The sequence below is a fragment of the Palaemon carinicauda genome, chromosome 11 (genome assembly GCF_036898095.1).
Source record: "Palaemon carinicauda isolate YSFRI2023 chromosome 11, ASM3689809v2, whole genome shotgun sequence".
Classification (NCBI taxonomy): Eukaryota; Metazoa; Arthropoda; class Malacostraca; order Decapoda; family Palaemonidae; genus Palaemon; species Palaemon carinicauda.
The window spans coordinates 52382032-52403719 of record NC_090735.1 but is presented as its reverse complement, the minus strand read 5'-3'; the positions used below and the strand labels follow the sequence as shown (position 1 = coordinate 52403719).

General features: G+C 45.9%; 1 long non-coding RNA gene across 1 annotated transcript in view; it reads right to left on the bottom strand.

Annotated features, from left to right (window-relative positions):
* Positions 1-2408: 2408 nt before the first annotated feature.
* Positions 2409-21688, bottom strand: part of LOC137649688 (uncharacterized) — a 56972-nt gene continuing 37692 nt past the window's right edge. Inside the window, exon 3 of the long non-coding RNA XR_011045823.1 lies at positions 2409-2694. This is a non-coding gene — a long non-coding RNA (uncharacterized lncRNA). The remainder of the gene's footprint in view (positions 2695-21688) is intronic.

The window sequence follows — 21688 nt, the reverse complement described above, 5'->3', positions numbered from 1 at the left end:
AGGGCCTGAAGTATGTGTTAATTAGCACAAAGTCTAAACGACTGACAAGGAAGTTTTGTAACTGCTTCTTTTCATGTCATTGTAATGATTCAGATAATTATGGATGGAACTTTGTGTTGTTTGTCTTTGACCTTAGCATAGTCATTTGTAAAATGAGTAAAAAAAAAATACCCAGAAATGTTTGTATATAATCATAATGTAGTCAAAATAATTTAGTAAATAAAATGAACAAATTTGTTTGAAAACTATCTCTAGACTGAAAAAACACGAGAATTGTCCAGAAATAGTAAACTATACTAATTTAGTCCATTCAAATCTATAATATGACTGGTAAAAAGTTGATAATCCTGGTTTAGGGGATGTAGAATGTTAGCCAAACGATTAGCCAGAATTTTACCTAATCCTAATTTAGTCAATAGAGAGAATGGGATTGGAAATTAACTAATTTAAGTATAAATTGATAGGTAAAAACAAATTCATTATACCCTGGTTAGGCTATCTAGTATATTATAAAAATCATAATTTAGCCAATATAGAAAGATAAAAGAATAGGGTAGGTGATTAAATAACCATGAACATTAGTTCAATGTGTAATTCTAGAGTATTAGTGAATTTATCACAGCAGAATCTAAAGTTAGCCTGGTGGTCCACGTGTTGTAGAAGGTGACTTCGGTCCGATTTGGCTATCCTGCTGGGGGAGGAAGTAGGGATAGCGAGAATATTCGCCCACGTCTTCTCCTGTTTACCCGACTCAATCACGGACATGGAATGGTGTGAAACCAAAAGACGATCTGGATATTTGTGTTATATCCTCTGCTTTTGTGGAGGCTGCACGAGTCTGGAGTAACTACTTGTGTTGTAAATGACTTAATGAGATTTAAAGGTTTTGTAGATTGAGGTAATGAATAAAAAAAAATCTTGAACGGTTATTTTTAATTTGATAAACCCATTTTGAGTTTATTTGCATAGACATTTGATGAGGATATCCAAATAAATTCCTGATCAGTGAGACTGTTTATTGGAAATAGGTCAATATGAAGCACAAGTTCATGATTTATTATAAGAAAGCAGAAAGTGAAGTTTAAATATATATTAATATATAATGATTAAAAAATGCATACTTTAAAGTTGAGAATTTATAAAGTCAGGAAGGCATTTGTTGCAATTTAATTGAAATTAGGTTATAAAATACAATTAATATTGCTTCACTCAAATGTCGTTTGTGTTGGAAGAATCCTGAATACTAGACTAAACCAATAGCTTATATTATTCTGTATTAGTCACTAGATTACTAGCACCATTTACAGTGGTGGCCTGTATTCTTAGATAAAAAATACGTATGCATCATATTCATACTGAATAACTATTACAAACTATAAAAGATAGATTCAGTTCATAATTCATGATTTAACGTTCATAAAATCCTAATTAAAGTTATCAAAATTATATTGATGCGCTCTATGAAGTAAAAGCTTTAAAACTTATTTCCCAGCGATAGTTTTAAAAATACGCAGTAATTTAGTCTGTGATTATAACAATCATTATTCACGATAAGGTTTTGGGTAACTTTAAAACTAACACGTACATTAAACGTGTTTTAATTAACATTACGTTATTTTTTTCAAGTACGTTCATGACAAAGATACGAAATACACATCGGAGTTAAAAGCTGTTAGGTGCAAGGTAATTTCACCAAGACTTCCCACTAGAAAGTTCGAGTAATCTATTCAACATACCAATGTCAAAATATTGCTGATTGGTGGTTTTCTGTGATAATATACCATACCCGTTTTCTCTTACAAGACGTGGGATAACGTCTGGTTAACTTCATAAGAAAACCAACTTAGCAACAATATATTTGTTTTAAAACCGTAGAGTTTAGTAATGCTCGAGTAAATTTTTTTCTTGGTCATGAAATTCCACGGACAAACTATGGCCGTCTCATGTGAACTGTAGGCGGTTCAATAGAAGCATGACATTTAATAAATTGTAATCATAAAACCCTTTAGTTAACTTTGCATACAAGTAATATAAATCAATTCCATGTCAGAATTACATTAATAGAAGATGTTACAAATTCTTCAGCAGTGGTAATACAAATAGTTATGCAAAGCACATAGAGTATTGAGGAGCCATCTACCACTGAATTAGCAGACGACCAGACGACAACTCCCACAAGATTCATAATTTGAACCCTCTGTTCTGATGGGTGGCAGTGTATGCCAGATTTTCCTTCTGCTGAGAACGACTCTTGCCTTCCTTGGGCCATTGCAAAGCTGGCTTTTGAAGGTATAAAAAAATGAAGTTATTTTCATTTTAGCCAAGAAACTTAGTAACCATCCCACACTTTGAAATTTTATTTTTAAAGATTTAAATAAAAGTGTCTCCGGAGAAAGGGTTTAGTTTTATTGTTTTCTTAATACATTAAAAAAATGCAGAAATATATTATATTCCTATATTCCTGGAATTTCGTGCTGGACTTGAAGCCGTTTTGAATTTCTCAGTAGGGTTCACTTTCATGGCACAAACCACTGCAAACACTTGGTGTGAATTCTTTTACGATCGTCCTCCGTTACATGGCGTTGTCTGACCTCCAACAGGAAGATTAAATTCTACCATTAGGTGCTTCTCATACGTGTATTCTTGACCTTCAAGGAATATCGAGGTCACGTGAGTGAAGCATTGACCATTATCCTGGAAAAGAAATACAATATTAAAAACGTACACTTGAAATCTTGAAAAAAAATTAAATTAGATGCTATAAAAATGGATTTATAACAACTGAATCAAGTATATTTAATGTACTTGCATCTTCTTAATATTACTAGCCCAGCTACAACCGCATTAGAAAAAGACGAGAGAGAGAGAGAGAGAGAGAGAGAGAGAGAGAGAGAGAGAGAGAGAGAGAGAGAGAGAGAGAGAGAGAGACTAGTCCATTTCTTTTAGCGATGCATATTTGCACCGAATCGCGGCGGTGCCCTTTTAGCTCGGAAAAGTTTCCTGATCGCTGATTGGTTAGAATTTTCTTGTCCAACCAATCAGCGATGAGGAAACTTTTCCGAGCTAAAAGGACACCGCTGCGAGTCGGTGCAAATATGCATCGCTAAAAGAAATGGACTATAGTAGGGAACAGCAAAATATCAAGATAAAAAAACCACTTCACTGACAATTTACTTTCTTAGAGCAAGAGCAAGACCAAGACAGTGTGTGGGCAAGAGAGAGAGAGATATAGTGTGGGCAATACAGGGAAAGAGGGTGTGGGCAAGACAGGGAAAATGGGCGAGGGCAACACACAGAAAGAAGAGGTGGACAGGTAAGAGAAAGAGAGTAGAGACAAGACAGAGAATGAGTGCGGGCAAGATAAAGAGAGGATGGAGACATGACAGAGAAAGAGGGTGTGGACAACATAAAGAGAGGATGGAGACGAGACAGAGAAAGAAGGTGCGGCCAAGAAAGAGAAATAGAGTGGAGACAAGACAGAGAAAGAGAGTGGAGACAAGGCAGAGAAAGAGAGTGGAGACAAGACAGAGAAAGGGAGTGCAAGCAAGATAAAGAGAGGATGGAGAAAAGACAGAGAAAGAGGGTGGAAACAAGACAGAGAAAGAGAGTGCGAGCAAGATAAAGAAAGGATGGAAACATAACAGAGAAAGAGGGTGTGGGCAACATAAAGAGAGGATGGAGACAAGACAGAGAAAGAAGGTGCGGGCAAAACAGAGAAAGGGAGTGGAGACAAGACAGAGAAAGAGAGTGGAGACAAGACAGAGAAAGAGGGTGCGGGAAAGACAGAGAAAGAGGGTGGAGACAGAGATAGAGAACGAGAGTGTGGGCAAGATAAAGAGAGGATGGAGAAATGACAGAAAAAGAGGGTGCGGACAAGATAGAGAGAGGATGGAGAACAGACAAGAGAAAGAGGGTGGAAACAAGACAGAGAAAGAGATTACGGGCAAGATAAAGAGAGGATGGAGAGAAGACAGAGAAAGAGGGTGGAAACAAGACAGAGAAAGAGATTACAGGCAAGATAAAGAGAGGATGGAGAAAAGACAGAGAAAGAGGGTGCGGACAAGATAGAGAGAGGATGGAGACACGACAGAGAAAGGAGGTGCGGGCAAGAAAGAGAAACAAGTGGAGACAGGACAGAGTAAGAGGGTGGAGACAGGACAGAGAGAGAGAGGGTGCACGCAAGACAGAGAAAAAGGGTGCAGGCAAGACAGAGAAAGAGAGTGAGGGAAAGACAGAGAAAGAGGGTGGAGCCAAGACAGAGAAAGAGGGTGGAGACAGGACAGAGAAAGAGGGTGCGGGCAAGACAGAAAAAGAGGGTGGAGACAAGACAGAGAAAGAGAGTGCGGGCAAGATGGAGAAAGGAAGGGGACAAGACAGAGAAATAGGGTGGAAACAAGACAGAGAGAGAGGGTGCGGGCAAGACAGGGAAAGAGGGTGGCGATTAGACAGAGAGAGAGAGTGCTAGCAAGATAGAGAGAGGGTGGAGAAAAGACAGAGAAAAAGGATGCAGGCAAGACAGAGAAGGAGGTTGGAGACAAGACAGAGAAAGAGAGTGCGGGCAAGATAGAGAAAAAGGGTGGAGACACGACAGAGAAAGAGGGTGGAGACAAGACAGAGAAAGAGGGTGGAGACAAGACAGAGAAAGAGGGTGGAGACAAGACAGAGAAAGAGGGTGGAGATAGTACAGAGAAAGAGAGAGCGGGCAAGATAGAGAGGATGGAGACAAGACAGAGAAAGAGGGTGGAGACACGACAGAGAAAGAGGGTGGAGACAAGACAGAAAGTGTGTGTGGGAAAGATAGAGAGAGAGGATGGAGACAAGCCAGAAAAGGAGGGTGGAGACAAGACAGAGAAAGAGAGTGCGGGCAAGATAGAGAAAAAGGGTGGAGACACAACAGAGAAAGAGGGTGGAGACAAGACAGAGAAAGAGGGTGGAGATAGTACAGAGAAAGAGAGCGCGGGCAAGATAGAGAGGATGGAGACAAGACAGAGAAAGAGGGTGGAGACACGACAGAGAAAGAGGGTGGAGACAAGACAGAAAGTGTGTGTGGGAAAGATAGAGAGAGAGGATGGAGACAAGACAGAGAAAGAGGGTGGAGACATGACAGAGAAAGAGAGAGGAGACAAAAAGGAAAGAGAGTGCGGGAAAGATAGAGAGAGGATGGAGACAAGACAGAGATAGAGGGTGGAGACAAGACAGAGAAAGAGGGAGTAGACAAGACAGAAATAGAGTGCGAGAAAGATAGGGAGAAGATGGAGACAAGACAAAGAGGGTGCAGACAAGACAGAAAGGGAGTGCAAGAAAGATAGGGAGAGGATGGAGACAAGACAGAGAAAGAGGGTGGAGACAAGACAGAAAAAGAGGGTGGAGACAAGACAGAGAAAGAGGGTGGAAACAAGACAGAGAAAGAGTGCAGGAAAGATGGAGAGAGGATGGAGACACGACAGAGAGAGAGGGTGGAGACAAGAAAGAGAGAGAGTGCGGGAAAGATAGAGGGTAGAGAGACAACAGAGAAAGAGGGTGGAGTAAAGACCGAAAGAGAGTGCGGGCAAGATAGAGAGAGAATGGAGACAAGACAGAGAAAGAGGGTGGAGACACGACAGAGAAAAGGGTGGAGACAAGACAGAAAGAGAGTGCGGTAAAGATAGAGAGATGATGAAGACAAGACAAAGAAAGAAGGTGCAGGCAAGACAGAGAATGAGAGTGCAAGCAAGATAGAGAGAGGAGGGGGACAAAACAGAGAAAGAGGGTGCAGGCAAGAAAGAGAAAGAGAGTGCGGGCAAGAAAGAGAAAGAGGGTGCGGGCAAGAAAGAAAAAGAGGTTGGAGAAAAGACAGAAAAAGAGAGTGCAGGCAAGATAGAGAGGAAGGAGATAAGACAGAGAAAGAGGGTGGAGACAAGACAAGAAAGAGAGTGCGGGAAAGATAGAGAAAGGATGGAGACAAGACAGAGAAAGAGAGTGCAGGCAAGATAGAGAGAGGATGGGGACAAGAGAGAGAAAGAGGGTGCGGGCAAGAAAGAGAAAGAGGGTGGAGACAAGACAGAGAAAGAGAGTGCAGGCAAGATAGAGAGAGGATGGGGACAAGACAGAGAAAGAGGGTGTGAGCAAGAAAGAGAAAGAGGGTGGAGAAAAGAAAAAAAGGTAGTGCAGGTAAGATAGAGAGACGATGTAGACAAGACAGAAAAAGAAGGTGCAGGCAAGAAAGAGAAAGAGGGTGGAGACACGACAGAGAAAGAGGGTGGAGAAAAGACAGAAAGAGAGTGTGGGCAAGATGATGGAGACAAGAAAGAAAAAGAGGGGGTGGGCAAGACAGAGAAAGAGGGTGTGGGAAAGACAGAGAAAGAGGGTGGAGACAAGACAGAGAAAGACAGTGTGGGCAAGATGGAGAGAGGATGGAGGCAAGATAGAGAAAGAAGGTGCGGGCAAGAAAGAGAAAGAGGATGGAGACACAACAGAGCAAGAGGGGGCGGGTAAGACAGAGAAAGAGGGGGTGGGCAAGACAGAGAAAGAGGGTGGAGACAAGACAGAGAAAGATGGTGGAGACAAGACAGAAAGAGAGTGCGGGCAAGACAGAAAAAGAGGGCGGAGACAAGACAGAGAAAGAGAATGCGGGCAAGATAGAGAGAGGAAGGGCACCAGACAGAGAAAAAGGGTGGCGACAAGACAGAGAGAGAGGGTGCAGGCAAGAAAGAGAAAAAGGGTGGAGACAAGACAAAGAAAGAGAGTGCGGGCAAGATAGAGAGAGGATGGAGACAAGACAGAGAAAAAGGGTGCGGGCAAGAAAGAGAAAGGGGGTGGAGATAGACAAAGCAAGAGAGTGCGGGCAAGACAGAGAAAGAGGGTGGAGATAGACAAAGCAAGAGAGTGCGGGCAAGATAGAGAAAGAGGGTGGAGACAAGACAGACAGAGTGTGTGGTGGCAAGATAGAGAAAGGATGGAGACAAGACAGAGAAAGAGGGTGCGGGAGAGATTGCCTTACCTTATTGCCTTATTTTATGTTTGGGTTCCCCCAGGTTCGTCAGTGTGAGGCACCTCGTACATCCACCAGAGAGTTGCTAATGCATTTTCCGATGTATTTTGTATCTTCCAGTCTTGGATGGTCTGGGATGCATCTTAGGTATTTATAGAGAGAAGATGGAAAAAAGACAATGAAATAGGGTGCGGGCAAGAAAGAGAAAGGGGTGGAGACACGTCAGAGAAAGAAGGTGTGGGAAAGACATAGCAAGAAGGTGGAGACAAGACAGAGAAAGAGTGTGTGGGCAAGATAGAGGAAGAGGGTGGAGACACTACAGAGAAAGTGTGTGCAAGCAAGACAGAGAAAAAAGTTGGAGATAAGACAAAGAAAGTGTGGGCAAGACAGAGAGAGGGTGGAGACAAAACAGAGAGGTGGTGTGGGCTGGACAGATAATGAAGGTGGAGACCAGATAGAGAAGGAGGACGCGGGCAAGACAGAAAGAGGGATGGAAACAAGGCAGAGAAAGAGGATGCGGGCAAGACAGAGAAGAGGGTGTGGGAAAGACAGTGAAAGAGGATGGACATAAGACAGAGAGAGAAGGGGTTGGTAAGTCAGAGAAAAAGGGTGCGGGCAAGACAGAGAAAGAGGGTGGAGATAAGACAGAGAAAGTGTGTGTGGGGAAGACAGAGAAAAAGAGTGGAGATAAGACATAAATAGTGTGGGCGAGAAAGAGGGTGGAGACAAGATAGAGCAAGAGGATGTGGAAAACACAGAGAAAGAGGATGTAGGTAAGACAGAAAAAGAGGGTGAAGGTAAGACAGAGAAAGCGGGTGGAGACAAGACAGAGAAAAAAGGTGAGGATAAAACAGAGAAAGAGGATGGAGACAAGGCAGATAAAGAGGATGTGGGCAAGACAGAGAAAGAGGGTGGAGACAAGACAGTGAAAAGGGGTGGAGACAAGACAAAGAGGGGGTGGGCAAGACAGAGAGAGGATGGAGACACGACAGAGAAAAGGGGTGTGGGCAAGACCAAGAAAGAGGGTGGAGACAAGACAAAAAAGAAGGTGTGGGCAAGACAGAGAAAGAAGGTGCGGACAAGGCAGATAAAGAGGATGCAGGCATGAAATAAAAAAGGGTGGGGACAAGATAGACAAAAAAGGTGGAAACAAGACTGAGAAAGAGGGTGTGGGCATGACAAAGAAAGATGATGTGGGAAAACAGAGAAAGAAGTTGTGGGATAGACGGTGAAAGAGGGTGGAGACAAGACAGAGAAAGAAGGCGCAGACAAAACAGAGAAAGAGAATGGAGACAAGGCAGAGAAAGAGGATGCAGGCTAAGCAGAGAAAGAGGGTATGGTAAAGACAGTGAAGGAGGGTATGGGCAAGACAGAGAAAGAGGGTGTGAGCAAGACAGAGAAAGAGGGTGTGAGCAAGACAGAGAAAGAGGGTGTGGTCAAGACAGAGAAAGAGGGTGGAGACAAGACAGAGAAAGAGGGTGGAGACAAGACAGAGAAAGAGGGTATGGTCAAGACAGAGAAAGAGGGTGGAGACATGACAGAGAAAGAGGGTGGAGACAAGACAGAGAAAGAGGGTCTGAGCAAGACAGAGAAAGAGGTTGCGGGTAAGACAGAGAAAAAGGACGTGGGCAACACAGAGAAAAATGGCGTAGGCATGATAGAGAAATAGGGTGTGGGAAAGACAGAGAAAGAGGGTGCTGACAAGACAGAAAGAGGGTGGGGGCAAGACATATCAAAAGGATGTGAAAAAAGAGAGAAAGAGGGTGTAGGCAAGACAGAGAAAGGAGGTGTACGCATGACAGAGAAAGAGGGTGTAGGCAAGACAGAGAAAGAGGGTGTAGGCAAGACAGAAAGAGGGATCAGGCAAGACAGAGAAAGAGGGTTCAGGCAAGACAGAGAAAGGGGGTGCAAGCAACACAGAGGAAGGGGGTGCAAGCAACACAGAGGAAGGGGGTGCAGGCAAAATCCCCCCAAAAAAGGGGCATGCAACACAAATAAAGAGGGCGCAATCAAGACAGGGATAGAGGGTGCAGGCAAAACAGAGAAAGAGGGTGCCGGTAATAATGAAAAAGGGGGTGTAGGCAAGACAGAGAAAGAGGGAAGGTGCAGGCAACGCAGAGAAAGAAGGTGCCGGCAACGCAGAGAAAGATGGTGCAAGACACACAGACAAAGAGGGTGCAGGCAAAACTGATAATAAAGGTGCAAACAACACAAGAAAAGAGGATGCAGGCAGGAAAGAGAAAGTGTGTCTGAGGCCAAAAAAGAGAAAGAGGGTACAAGGAAAACAAAAAAAGAAGGTGCAAGCAAGACAGAGAAAGAAGGTGCAGGCAACATAGAGAAAGAGGGTGCAGGCAAAACTGAGAAAAAAAGATGCACGCAACACAAAGAGGGGACAGGCAAGACAGAGCAAGAGGGTGCAAGCTAGACAGAGCAAGAGGGTGCAAGCTAGACAGAGCAAGAGGGTGCAAGCTAGACAGAGCAAGAGGGTGCAAGCTAGACAGAGCAAGAGGGTGCAGGCAACAGAGAGATAAGGGATGCAGATAACATAAAGAAAGAGTGTGCAGACAAGACAGAGAAAAGGGTGTAGGCAACACAGAGAAAGAGGGTGTAGGCAACACAGATAAAGAGGGTGCAGGCAACACAGACAAAGGGAGTGCAGGCAGAACTGAGAAAGAAGGTGCAGGCAACACAGAGAAATGTGGTGCTGAGACGACAGATAAATAGGGTGCAGGGAAGACAGAGAAAGAGGGTGCAACCAACACAGTGAAAGAGGCTGCAGGCAAGACAGAGAAAGAGGGTGTAGGCAAGACAGAAAAAGAGGGTGCAGGCAAGACAGAGAAAGAGGGTGCAGGCAAGACAGACAAAGGGAGTGCAGGCAGAACTGAGAAAGAAGGTGCAGGCAACACAAAGAAACGTGGTGTTGAGACGACAGATAAATAGGGTGCAGGGAAGACAGAGAAAGAGGGTGCAACCAACACAGAGAAAGAAACTGCAGGCAAGACAGAGAAAGAGGGTGTAAGCAAGACAGAGAAAGAGGGTGCAGGCAAGACAGAGAAAGAGGGTGCAGGCAAGACAGAGAAAGAGGGTGCAGTCAAGAGAGGGAAAAAGGGTGCAGGGAAGAAAGAGAGAGAGTGCAGGCAAGACAGAGAAAGAGGTTGCGGACAAGACAGAGAAAGGGGGCGCAGGCAAGACAGAGAAAGGGGGCGCAGGCAAGGCAGAGAAAGAGGCTGCGGGCAAGGCAGAGAAAGGGGGTGCAGGTAAAACTAATTAACAAGGTGCAGGCAACATAAAAGTAAGAGGGTGCAGATAAAGACAGAGAAAGAGCGTGTGGGCAAAAAGAGAAAGAGGGTGCAGGCAAGACAGAGAAAAAGGGTGCAGGAAGACAGAAAAAGAGGGTGCAGGAAGACAGAGAAAGAGGGTGCAAGCAAGACAGAGAAATAGGGTGTGGACAAGAAAGAGAAAGGTGCAGAAAAGACAGCAAAAGATGGTGCAGGCAAGATAGAGGAAGAAGGTGCAAGCAATATAGAGAAAGTAGGTGCAGGCAACACAGAGAAGGAGGGTGCAGTCAAGACAGAGAGAGAAAGAGGGTGCAGTCACGACAGAGCAATAGGGTGCAGTCATGACAGAGAAAGAAGGTTCAAGCAAGAAAGAGAAAGAGGGTGCAGGCAAGACCGAAAAAGAGGGTGAAGCAAAACTGAGAAAATAGGTGCAAGCAATACAAAAAAAAAAAAAAAATAAAAAAAATAAAAAAAAGAGGGTTCAGTCACGACAGAAAAAGAGGGTGCAGGGAAGACAGAGAAAGAGGGTGCGAGCAAGACAGAAAAATATGGTGCAGTCATGACAGAGAAAGAAGGTTCAAGCAAGACAGAGAAAGAGGGTGCAAGCAAGACAGAGAGATAGGGTGTGGACAAGAAAGAGAAAGAAGGTGCAGAAAAGACAGCAAAAGATGGTGCAGGCAAGATAGAGGAAGGTGCAAGCAATATAGAGAAAGTAGGTGCAGGCAACACAGAGAAGGAGGGTGCAGTCAAGACAGAGAGAGGAAGAGGGTGCAGTCACGACAGAGAAATAGGGTGCAGTCATGACAGAGAAAGAAGGTTCAAGCAAGAAAGAGAAAGAGGGTGCAGGCAAGACCGAAAAAGAGGGTGAAGCAAAACTGAGAAAATAGGTGCAAGCAATACAAAAAAAAAAAAAAGGGTTCAGTCACGACAGAAAAGAGGGTGCAAGGAAGACAGAGAAAGAGGGTGCAAGGAAGACAGAGAAAGAGGGTGCAAGCAAGACAGAAAAATATGGTGCAGTCATGACAGAGAAAGAAGGTTCAAGCAAGACAGAGAAAGAGGGTTCAAGCAAGACCGAGAAAGAGGGTGAAGCAAAACTATGAAAATAAGTGCAAGCAATACAAAGAAAGAGGGTGCAGTCACGACATAGAAAGAGGGTGCAGGGAAGACATAGAAAGAGGGTGCAGGGAAGACATAGAAAGAGGGTGCAGGGAAGACAGAGAAAGAAGGTGGAAGCACGACAGAGAAAGGGGGTGCAAGCATGACAGAAAAAGAGGGGACAGTCATGACAGAGGAAGAATGTTCAAGCAAGACAGAGAAAGAGGGTGCAAGCAAGACAGAGAAAGAGGGTGCAAGCAAGACCGAGAAAGAGGGTGCAAGCAAGACCGAGAAAGAGGGTGAAGCAAAACTGAGAAAATAGGTGCAAGCAATACAAAGAAAGAGGGTGCAGTCACGACAGAGAAAGAGGATGTAGGGAAGGCAGAGAAAGAGGATGTAGGGAAGGCAGAGAAAGAGGATGTAGGGAAGACAGAGAAAGACGGTGCCAGAAAGACAGAGAAAGAGGATGCAAGCAAGTCCGAGAAAGAGGGTGAAGCAAAACTGAGAAAATAGGTGCAAGCAATACAAAGAAAGAGGGTGCAAGCAAGACAGAGAAAGAGGGTGTGGACAAGAAAAAGAAAGAGGGCGTAGAAAAGACAGAAAAAGAGGGTGCAAGCAAGACATAGAAAAGGGGTGCAGACAACAGAGAAAGAGTGTTCAAGCAAATCAGAGAAAGAAGGTGGAAGCAAGACTGAGAAAGAGGGTGAAGCAAAACTGAGAAAGATGGTGCAGGCAACACAAAGAAAAGAGGGTGCAGTCAAGACAGAGAAAGAGGGTGCAGGCAAGACAGAAAGCATGTGCAGTCATGACAGAGAAAGAGGGTGCTTTCAAGATAGAGAAAGAGGGTGCAAGCAAAACAGAGAAAGAGGGTGCAAACAAGACAGAGAAATTGGGTGTGGACAAGAAAGAAAAATGATATTTTCATAATAAAATAAATTTTTGAATATACTTACCCACTGGTTATATACGAGCTGAAGTCTCCTGACGCCGTAGCAGAAATTCAAAATCTCGCACTATCGTAGATATGGCAGGTGTACAACCGCACCCTAGCGGTACCACAGGTGGAACTACACCCAGCCACTTCAGTTCTTCCAAGCCTCATAGCAATACCATAGGTAGTTTCTAGAGGGGAGGAGGGCGGGAGTTAAATTTATATAACCAGCGGGTAAGTATATTCAAAAATTTATTTTATTATGAAAATATTTTTAAGTATAAAGCTTACCCGCTGGTTATATAAGAGCTGATTGACACCCCTTGGTGGCGGGTCAGAGACAGCTACATATTGAAAGTTCACTTAAGCATTACAAAAAACACCTAACTTAAGCAGTTCTCACCTGATAAGGAAGCTGACAGCATTGGTACTTTGCCTCATTTCGTACGCTATCCTTAGGAGATCCAGTGATCCACTCGGGGCTGATGATCTCTAGGAGCTGTTAAACGGTACAATCACCTATAACATGACAGGACCTCAACTAATACCCTTGTTCCGGGCGCACTCTAGGAACAAATTGACCACCTGACCAAACCAAAGATTGCGGAAGGCTGACGACCAGCCTCCACAAACAACCATAACTTACGAGTTCCAAGAGATAGAAAAGGGGGTATTAGGAAAAGGGAACGTAGTGGTAGATCATTCACCTACAATCGCATTCGCTGCTATGAAAGGACCCAAAGTATAACAGTCCTCATAAAGCGTTTGAACATGTTTCAAATAATGTGATGCGAAAACTGACTTACTCCTCCAAAAGGTCGTATCCATCAAACTTTGTAGAGAACGATTCTTTCTAAAAGCTACTGAAGTCGCTACCACTCTGACTTCATGTGTCTTTACTTTGAGAAGCCCCTGATCCGCTTCATCACACTGAGCGTGAGCCTCTCGAATTAACAGTCTTATGAAGAAAGACAAGGCATTCTTTGACATGGGCAGTGAAGGATTTCGGACTGCACACCACAAAGCATCTGAGTTGCCTCTCAGATTCTTCGTTCTGTCCACGTACAGCCGTAATGCTCTTACTGGACAGAGCACCCTCTCCAACTCATCTCCCAACACATCATAAAGGTTTGGGATCTCGAAGGAATTGGGCCATGGCCGAGTAGGATTTTCATTCTTAGCCAAAAACCCCAGTTGTAAAGAACAAATGGCTTTTCCATCCCGAAAACCAATGTTCCTGCTAAAAGCGTGTACTTCACTTACTCTTTTTGCGGTGGCTAGGCTAACCAGAAACAAAGTTTTCAAGGTTGAATCCTTAAAAGAAGCCGAGTGCAAAGGCTCAAACCTGTCACTCATGAGAAATTTAAGCACCACATCCAAATTCCAGGCAAGGGGAGCTGATTGAATTTTCTTGGTGGTATCAAAAGACCTAAGCAAGTACTGTAGATCCTTATTATTGGAGAGGACTAAGTTCCTGTGTCTAAAAACCGTAGCCAACATACTCCTGTAACCTTTAATTGTAGATGACGAGAAGTTATGTTTATTCTTAAGGTCAATGAAAAAATCCACTATCTGGGTTAGAGATGTACTGGATGAAGAAATCGCGTTAGCCCTACACCACTCTCTGAACAACTCCCACTTGGACTGATACACCTTGATGGTGGAAGACCTCCATGCCCTCGCAATAGCCTTGGCTGCCTTCTTCGAAAATCCTCTAGCTCTAGCGAGTTTTTCGATAGTCTGAAGGCAGTCAGACGTAGAGCTCGGAGGTTTAGATGGTTTCGGGCCAAGTAAGGTTGTCTGAGAAGATCTGGTCTTAAGGGAAGGCTTCTCGGGAAATCTACCATCCATTCCAGTACCTCTGGAAACCAGCTTCTTGACGGCCAGAACGGGGCTATTAGAGTCATCCTGGTTTCTTCATGGGATACGAACTTCTGTATCACTTGGTAAAGGATCTTGAATGGGGGGAAGCATAAACCTCCATGTGAGACCAGTTCATCAGAAAGGCGTCTATGTGAATGGCTTCGGGATCTGGTACCGGAGAGCAGTAACACTCCAGTCTCTTCGTCTTTGCGGATGCAAAGAGATACACGAGAGAACGACCCCATAAACGCCACAGACTTTTGCAGACGTCTCGGTGTAAAATCCATTCTGTGGGGAGAACTTGACCCCTCCTGCTGAGTCTGTCTGCACTCACATTGTTGACCCCTTGAATAAACTGAGTCAGAAGTGTCACTTTCCTTTCCTCTGCCCAAATGAGAAGAGGTCTTGCCATCTCGTACAAAGTCCAAGAGTGGGTCCCGCCTTGTTTTGTAATATAAGCAAGAGCTGTAGTGCTGTCCGCATTGATTTGTACTACCTTGCCTCTGATCTGCTTCTCGAAGCCTTTGAGGGCCAGATGAATTGCCAAATCTCCTTTTGGTTGATGTGGAGAGTTGTTTGCTCCACTGTCCAAGCCCCCGAAAGCTCCTTCTTCCCCAAAGTAGCTCCCCACCCCGAGTTTGAGGCGTCGGAACACAACACGAGATCTGGGCTCTTCTAATATAACAACAAGCCTTCCTTCAGTCTGTGCTCGTTGTCCCACCATTGAAGATGAGACTTGATGGAGGTCGTGATGGGAACACAATCCCTGTCTAGGCTGTCCCCTTTTTTCCAATGGCGATTGAGATGAAACTGAAGGGGACGCAAATGCAACCTCCCCAGAGTTACGAACTTCTGGAGTGATGAGAGAGTGCCCAGAAGGCTCATCCAATCTCTTACGGAACAGAGTTTCTTCTTCAGGAAATTTTGGACTTTTTGGAGAGCCGACTGTATTCTTACAGGCAACGGAAAAGCCCGAAAAATCCGACTGTGAATCTCCATCCCCAAATAAAGAATCTCCTGGGATGGAGTCAGTTGCGATTTTTTCGAGCTCACCAGGAGGCCCAGTTCCTTGGTCAAGTCCAGAGTTATTTTCAGGTCCTTCAAACAGCAATTGGCTGAGGAGGCTCTTATCAGCCAATCGTCCAGGTAGAGAGAGACCCTGATTCCCCTCGAATGCAGCATGCTCGCTACATTCAGCATGATCTTAGTAAATAATAGAGGAGCCGTGCATAGTCCGAAACAATGAGCCCTGAATTGGAAGACCTTGTTTCTGTCCATGAATCTCAGAAAACGTCTGCAGCTGGGATGAATTGGAATATGGAAATACGTGTCTTGGAGGTCTATTGAGACCATACAATCGTCTTTCCTCACCGCCGCCAGAACCGTCTTCTGAGTTTCCATCGTAAACGTCGAATTCTGGACATAGCCATTCAGAAGACTTGCGTCAAGAACCGGCCTCCACTCCCCGGAAGTCTCTATTACTTGTTTTTCTAGTAAAAGAAGCATCTGGAGACGCATGGCATGCTTCTTCGGACCCTCTCTGTATTTGGGCTTAAGATCCACTGGATCTGAGACTAAAGGAGGAATAGCTAGGAAGGGGATCTTGTAACCCTCCTTTAACACTTGGACGGACCAGGGATCCGCTCCATTCCTCTCCCAGGTCTTCCAGAAGTGAATCAACCTGGCACCCACTACTGTCTGAAGGATAGGGCAGTCAGACTCTACCTCGGCCGGTTTTGTTTCCTCTGCTCCTAGGTTTCCTTCCATCCGGTTTGAAAGAGCCCCTTCCGGAGGGTTTCCCACGAAAGGGCTGAGAAGGTCGAACACCAGTAGAGACTTCCTTAGGTTTATGGTAAGCAAAAGTTGAAGGCAAAACTTTCCTCGCCGTATTGGTCACCAAATCGTGCGTGGCCTTCTGAGTGAGAGCAGTGGCAACTTCCCCCACCAACTCTTGTGGAAATAAGGTGGTAGACAAAGGAGCAAATAGTAGCTCCGTTTTCTGGTAGGGAGAAACTCCTGCTGAGAAAAAAGAGCACATTGTGGCCCTTTTCTTGAGGATTCCAGCTGTGAACAAAGCAGCTAACTCATTCGAGCCATCCTCACACCTTTGTCCAAGCAGGACATCAAATGAACAAGGCCACTAGTGTCCGTGTCCTTCATATCTGAGACCCTCTTACTCTAAGCTCCCAAAGACCAGTCTAGGTAATTAAGTACTTCGAAGGCCCTGAACAGACCCTTAAGTAAATGATCGAACTCCGTCATTGATCACCAAACCTTTGTTTTCCTTAAGGCTAGACGACGAGACGAATCTACCAAACTTGAGAAATCCCCCTGGGCAGAGGATGGAAATCCCAAGCCCAGCACTTCACCAGTCTCGTACCACACACTAGATTTAGAGGCTAATCTTGCGGGAGGAAAAGCAAAGGCCAATTTGCCAAGAGTTCTCTTAGAGTCCATCCAGGAGCCCATTAACTTCAAGCCCCGTTTAGAAGACCGTGAAAGGACCATCTTAGTATAAACCGGAACTTTGGTTGTTTTACCTAAGATAAACTCCGATGGGAGAGAACGAGGGGCCACAGGGGTAAAATGATCAGGAAAAACTTCTGTAAGAATCAACATAAATTTCCGAAGGTCAACAGCATGTTGATAATGTTTCTCTTCCTCATTATTAGAAACCTCCTCTAAAGGCTCGTCCACGTCAGACTTCTCTTCAAGTTCGACTTCTGGCAGTGCAGCAACTGCTGCAGCCTGAACTGAAGGATTAACGTCTGAATGAGACCGCCTGTCAGAGTCAATAACTTCATCCAACTGAAGAGGGGAGGTCAAAGTTGACTGATGAGAGACCTGGATGGGTCGACGCTCGCCGTCAAAAGCCAACTGTCGCATGTCGTCCCGAGAACGCTTAGAATCTGCTAACTGTTGTACCGACCGACGTTTGGAATCAGACGTCGACTGCCGAGAGTCGACGCGAGGTCGCGTAGCGTCCGCTAGCTGTTGACGCGGACGATCTCTGCTGTCAAACGATGAGTGTCCGCTTCACTGCGTCAAAAGTTGGCTGCAGAGAATCTTCGTGGCGACGCATTGCGTCCAATTGTCGACGCCGGTGTTCTTTCTCGCGTACGGAAGTCGAAATTTGATTAGCAAGAACTCTCTGACGTGACTCATCTATATCAACCTGGTGTCGAGCACTACGAATGGGAGACCGCCTGTGCAATAACTCGTCAGCACTAGAGACCGCCGGCCGCCTGTGCGACAACTGGTCTGACGTCTGACGCCCAATCGTACTACCAACGCCCGGTTGATAAGAATCCATGAACGACGAGAGCTGTTTTTTCATAGATAAAAGCATACACCACTTAGGATCTTCAGTTAAAACATTAGACTCCTTCCTTGACGGTAAAACAGAATCATCATCACCACGCTTTTCGGGTGACTAAAGCCAGTCTAAGGGGAGAGGTGGCGCATGAATCGTAACATCGGCCATAGAAACAAATTCAGAGTCGGAAAGTATTTTCTCTACTCGAATACCATGATCTGGACGCTTCGCAGGAGTACAAGTGACAGGAGAACGGAAACGCTCAGGGGAATCCCACGCACTACAGCCTGGACGTGCAGGCGATTCCGGATGCAGAGCAACCGCATGCGATCTCTTAAGCGGTCTAGACGCTCGCCGCCACATCTCACTACCCGAACCTTCATCGGAGGACGGGGATAACGTACCAACCTCACCTTTCCTACGATGAGGGTGAACGACCTGTGTTACGGCAACAAGAACGTTCGAGGGAACATCTGCACGATTGATGACGCTTCTCGTTCCCTTTAGCCAATCGACTTTACTTCTCCCATGGGTTCGAGAGCTCGAAAGAGGTTGTAGGCTAGGTGAACGGCAAGATTGTGCAGACGCGCCCTCCACAACACTGAACACATTAGAAACACTTTCCACAGTTCTGACAGTTTCACGATTTTTCAGCACATTTAATTCAGAAAATTTTTTATTTCTATCAGCCGATAATGACAACTTTTTCACCGAGAGCCAGAATCGCGGTAAACATGTCTTCCATAGATGGTTCCTGATCTACCACTACGGTGGAAGGAATAGGATTAGGAATGTTAACATTAGGTAAGGCTACCTCAACAGATCGTGAAGAACTACGTCTAACTCTATCCCTCTCAAGTCTCCTAACATAACGCTCGTATGTTACCCATTCATCATCCGTTAATGAAAAACATTCATTACATCTATTATCAAAAGAACAAGGTTTTCCCCTACATTTAACACAAATATCATATGGATCAACAGACCCTTTAGGGAGTCGAGTACGACACCCTTCACTAACACACTTACGAATAGCAGGGGAGGGGTCGGCCATTTTGAATAGTTAAGAGAAAGACCGACAACCAAAAAACAAAGGAAATATTAATAAATATAACCACAAACATGACAAATTCGGAGATAATTTGTATTTTTCCTAACCATACAAACCTTAGCTATTTACATTGGGTTTACTTTCGGCGTAGCTGAAATTGACGAGCCATTAGATTTTAACGAGGGTTTACTACCCTGCGCTAGTTAGCAGGGGTGGGGGGAGGGGTAGCTTGCTACCCCTTCCCCCCTCACATACCGGTGAAATGTCTCACTTCACTTAGAGGTAGGACTTGACTTGGGGGACAGGGCTGGCAGGCAAATATGTGTAAATAGCTAAGGTTTGTATGGTTAGGAAAAATACAAATTATCTCCGAATTTGTCATTTGTTCCGTAACCGAAATACAAACCACGCTATTTACATTGGGTGACTAACCCCTTAGGAAGGGTGGAAAGTCCTCAGCCATACTGGCTTTGGCTTACCCGGGGACTCAGAATCCGAATGAGTCGCACTCGAGAAAAGGAGTCCCTGCACCTCACAAGTTCCTTGCTCCGCAAGGAAACGTGTGGCCTACATAAGCTTGTGTGTGAAGGAAGAAAGTGTGACCCGTCCTAGGCTGTTGACCTGGAGTTCCAGAAGGAACTCTGGGTTAGGACGTTCCCAATACCACCTCGTCAGGGTATGGGGGACGTGACAGTATTGTCTCAATACTCGGAACACAAGGAAGCATGGTTTACCTGCAGAGGTTTGAGGTCAGCTATGCAGAGACCAGGATGCTGCTTCCCCAGTAGAGGGAACGATGAAGAAAGAAGTAAAGGCCAGACATACTTCTTTTGTTCATGCAGTCTAAAACCTGGTAACAATGCCCTCAACCTTCTGCTACCTGTCCAAAAAGGAGCCTGAGGTTAGACCAGCTGTTGTGTAGCCACCACAGAGCGATAGAAACGTATCGATACCCCTGTGGGTCACGTCCTGCAGGAAGCGGGCTGCGAAGGTCATTAGACGCTTCCAGACTCCAGCTTGTAGCACCTGCGTCACAGAGTAGTTCTACTCGAAGGCGAGGGACGTTGCAATGTATCCGACATCGTGCTGTAGGGCGACGTGACGGGGGAGGGTCTGGATTCAGGTCGAGATGAATGCCCTTGAGTCCGAGCTGAAAAGGTATACTGGTGACTCTCCCGTGTCCTTCCTGTGCTCCCAAACCGGCTTGCACGTGAGGACAAACTGCAGCTGTTCTCAAAGATAACCCCTCGGTTCCTTTACTGGCAAGAAGGAGAAGGTCTGGGTCATCTGATACAGAACGGAGACTCGAAATCTTGAAGGAGTCGAACCGAAGATCCGGGACTCCAAGATTCTGAGTCTAGAAAACAACTCAAGAGCAAACCTGAATGTTGCCTCCCCCTATTCTCTTGAAAGGGCGGAGTCGTACGAGACCATGAAGATTGCTTACACACTGGCTGAGGCCAGAGTGAGCAGGAGCATCGTCCCCCAAGACGGATTACGATCAGAGGCCTGACGTAATGGTTCTTGAGAAGATCTCTTAAGGGACTAGAGAATCCGAACCATGCTCCATGGAGGAGGTCTCACTCCGACTGGGGCAGGTACGTTTGTAGCTTCGCATGAGCGAAGAAAGATCCGCGGGAAGGAAAAGTCTATTCCTTTCAGCCTGAAGGCCAGGGAAAGGCTGAGCGATAGGCTTCACTGCCGAGAGCGGAAAAGAGTTTCCTCCCGCCGAAAAGCAATAACTCCGTTATTGCTGGAGTAGAGGCCTCAAAGGAAGAGGTATCTCTCCCACGACACCAACCACAGAAGACTCTCCACTTCGCCTGGTAGACCCCTGCGGATGACTATCGCAGGTGACGCGACCTCCGCTCCGCGACTGTTGCGGGTTGTCTCTTCTTGAGGAGGCGGCGTAGTGTCTCCAGGCGTGAAGCCGAAGCGATGCAATGGCTTGTGAAAGATGTTGTAGTGTGGTTGTTTGAGTAGCCTGTGTCGTGGAAGAAGCTCCCCCGGGAGTTCCGTCAGGGGATGCAGAGGGTCCGGAAACCGTTCTGCGTATAGTCGCAGCGGAGCTCTCAGGGCCATCAAAAGGTTGACAGACAACCTGGTCTTGTTGAGACCCCTTCTCAACAGACAACAATGGTGGGAAGACGTAGGCGTCGATGTTGTCCCACCGTCACCGGAAATCATCTTGCCAAAGAGTCTTGGGGTCTGAGACTGGGGGGAAGAACAGCGGAAGCTTGAAGTTCCAGGCTGTCGTGATCAGGTCCCCCAGGCCAGGACTTGCAGGTTACTAGAGGCCAAAGACTCCCAGGTACTCTCTATCTGTTAGGCTCTGCTCAGATTGTCGGAGAGAACATTCCTCTGCCCGGAATGAGCGAGCCGATAGTGGTATTGAGAGGACTTCGGATCATCTCAGTATCTCTACTGCAAGATGCGAAAGTATGAAAATGCGCCTCCCTGCTGGTTGGAATACGCCAGTACCATGAAGTTGTCGCGCACGGAGCGACTCAGCAGGATCTGTAGGATCTGTAGGATCTGTAGAAGGGCCAGACTACGGCCTCTAAGCCTACCTGAATGATGAGGAGGTACCCTTCAGGTCCTGACCATAGGCCTGAACCGGAACATGCCCCCCCCCCTTTTCTTTGACGAGTCCGAGAACAGCATCAAATGTGGGGAAAGGACGAGCATATCCACTCCCATGCAAGAGGTTCCATAGGTCAACACCCATTGCAGGTCTAAACGTTCCACTGGTCCCATAGGGGCCAGAAAGTCCGGCTAATCGTTGCTTTGATACCACCGGAATTTGGGCCGCCTCACAGGGAACTTATCCTGAGGCGACCGTTCGGGACTTAGATGGGTCAATGAGGAAAAGAGACCCAGGAAACGTTCCAAGATAGGGCTGAAAGCTCTGCTTGGCTGAGAACAGGTACTGCAACTCTCCTCAGCCTTGCCACAGTCAACTGAAGGGAAGGCTCGGAGAAGGAGTCAATATCATGGCTAGATACTCCAGATGTTGACCAGACCTCCAAAAAGCGAAGGAGACGGAACACCTGTAGTCTAGGCTGAATTCCAAGAGCTTCCTGGAAGATGGATGGAATGGAACCTGGAAGTACCCGTCCTTCCGATCCAGGGCATAAGGAGTCCTGCAGTCCCGTTACCAGTCTGATCGACTCTGCTGTTCCAC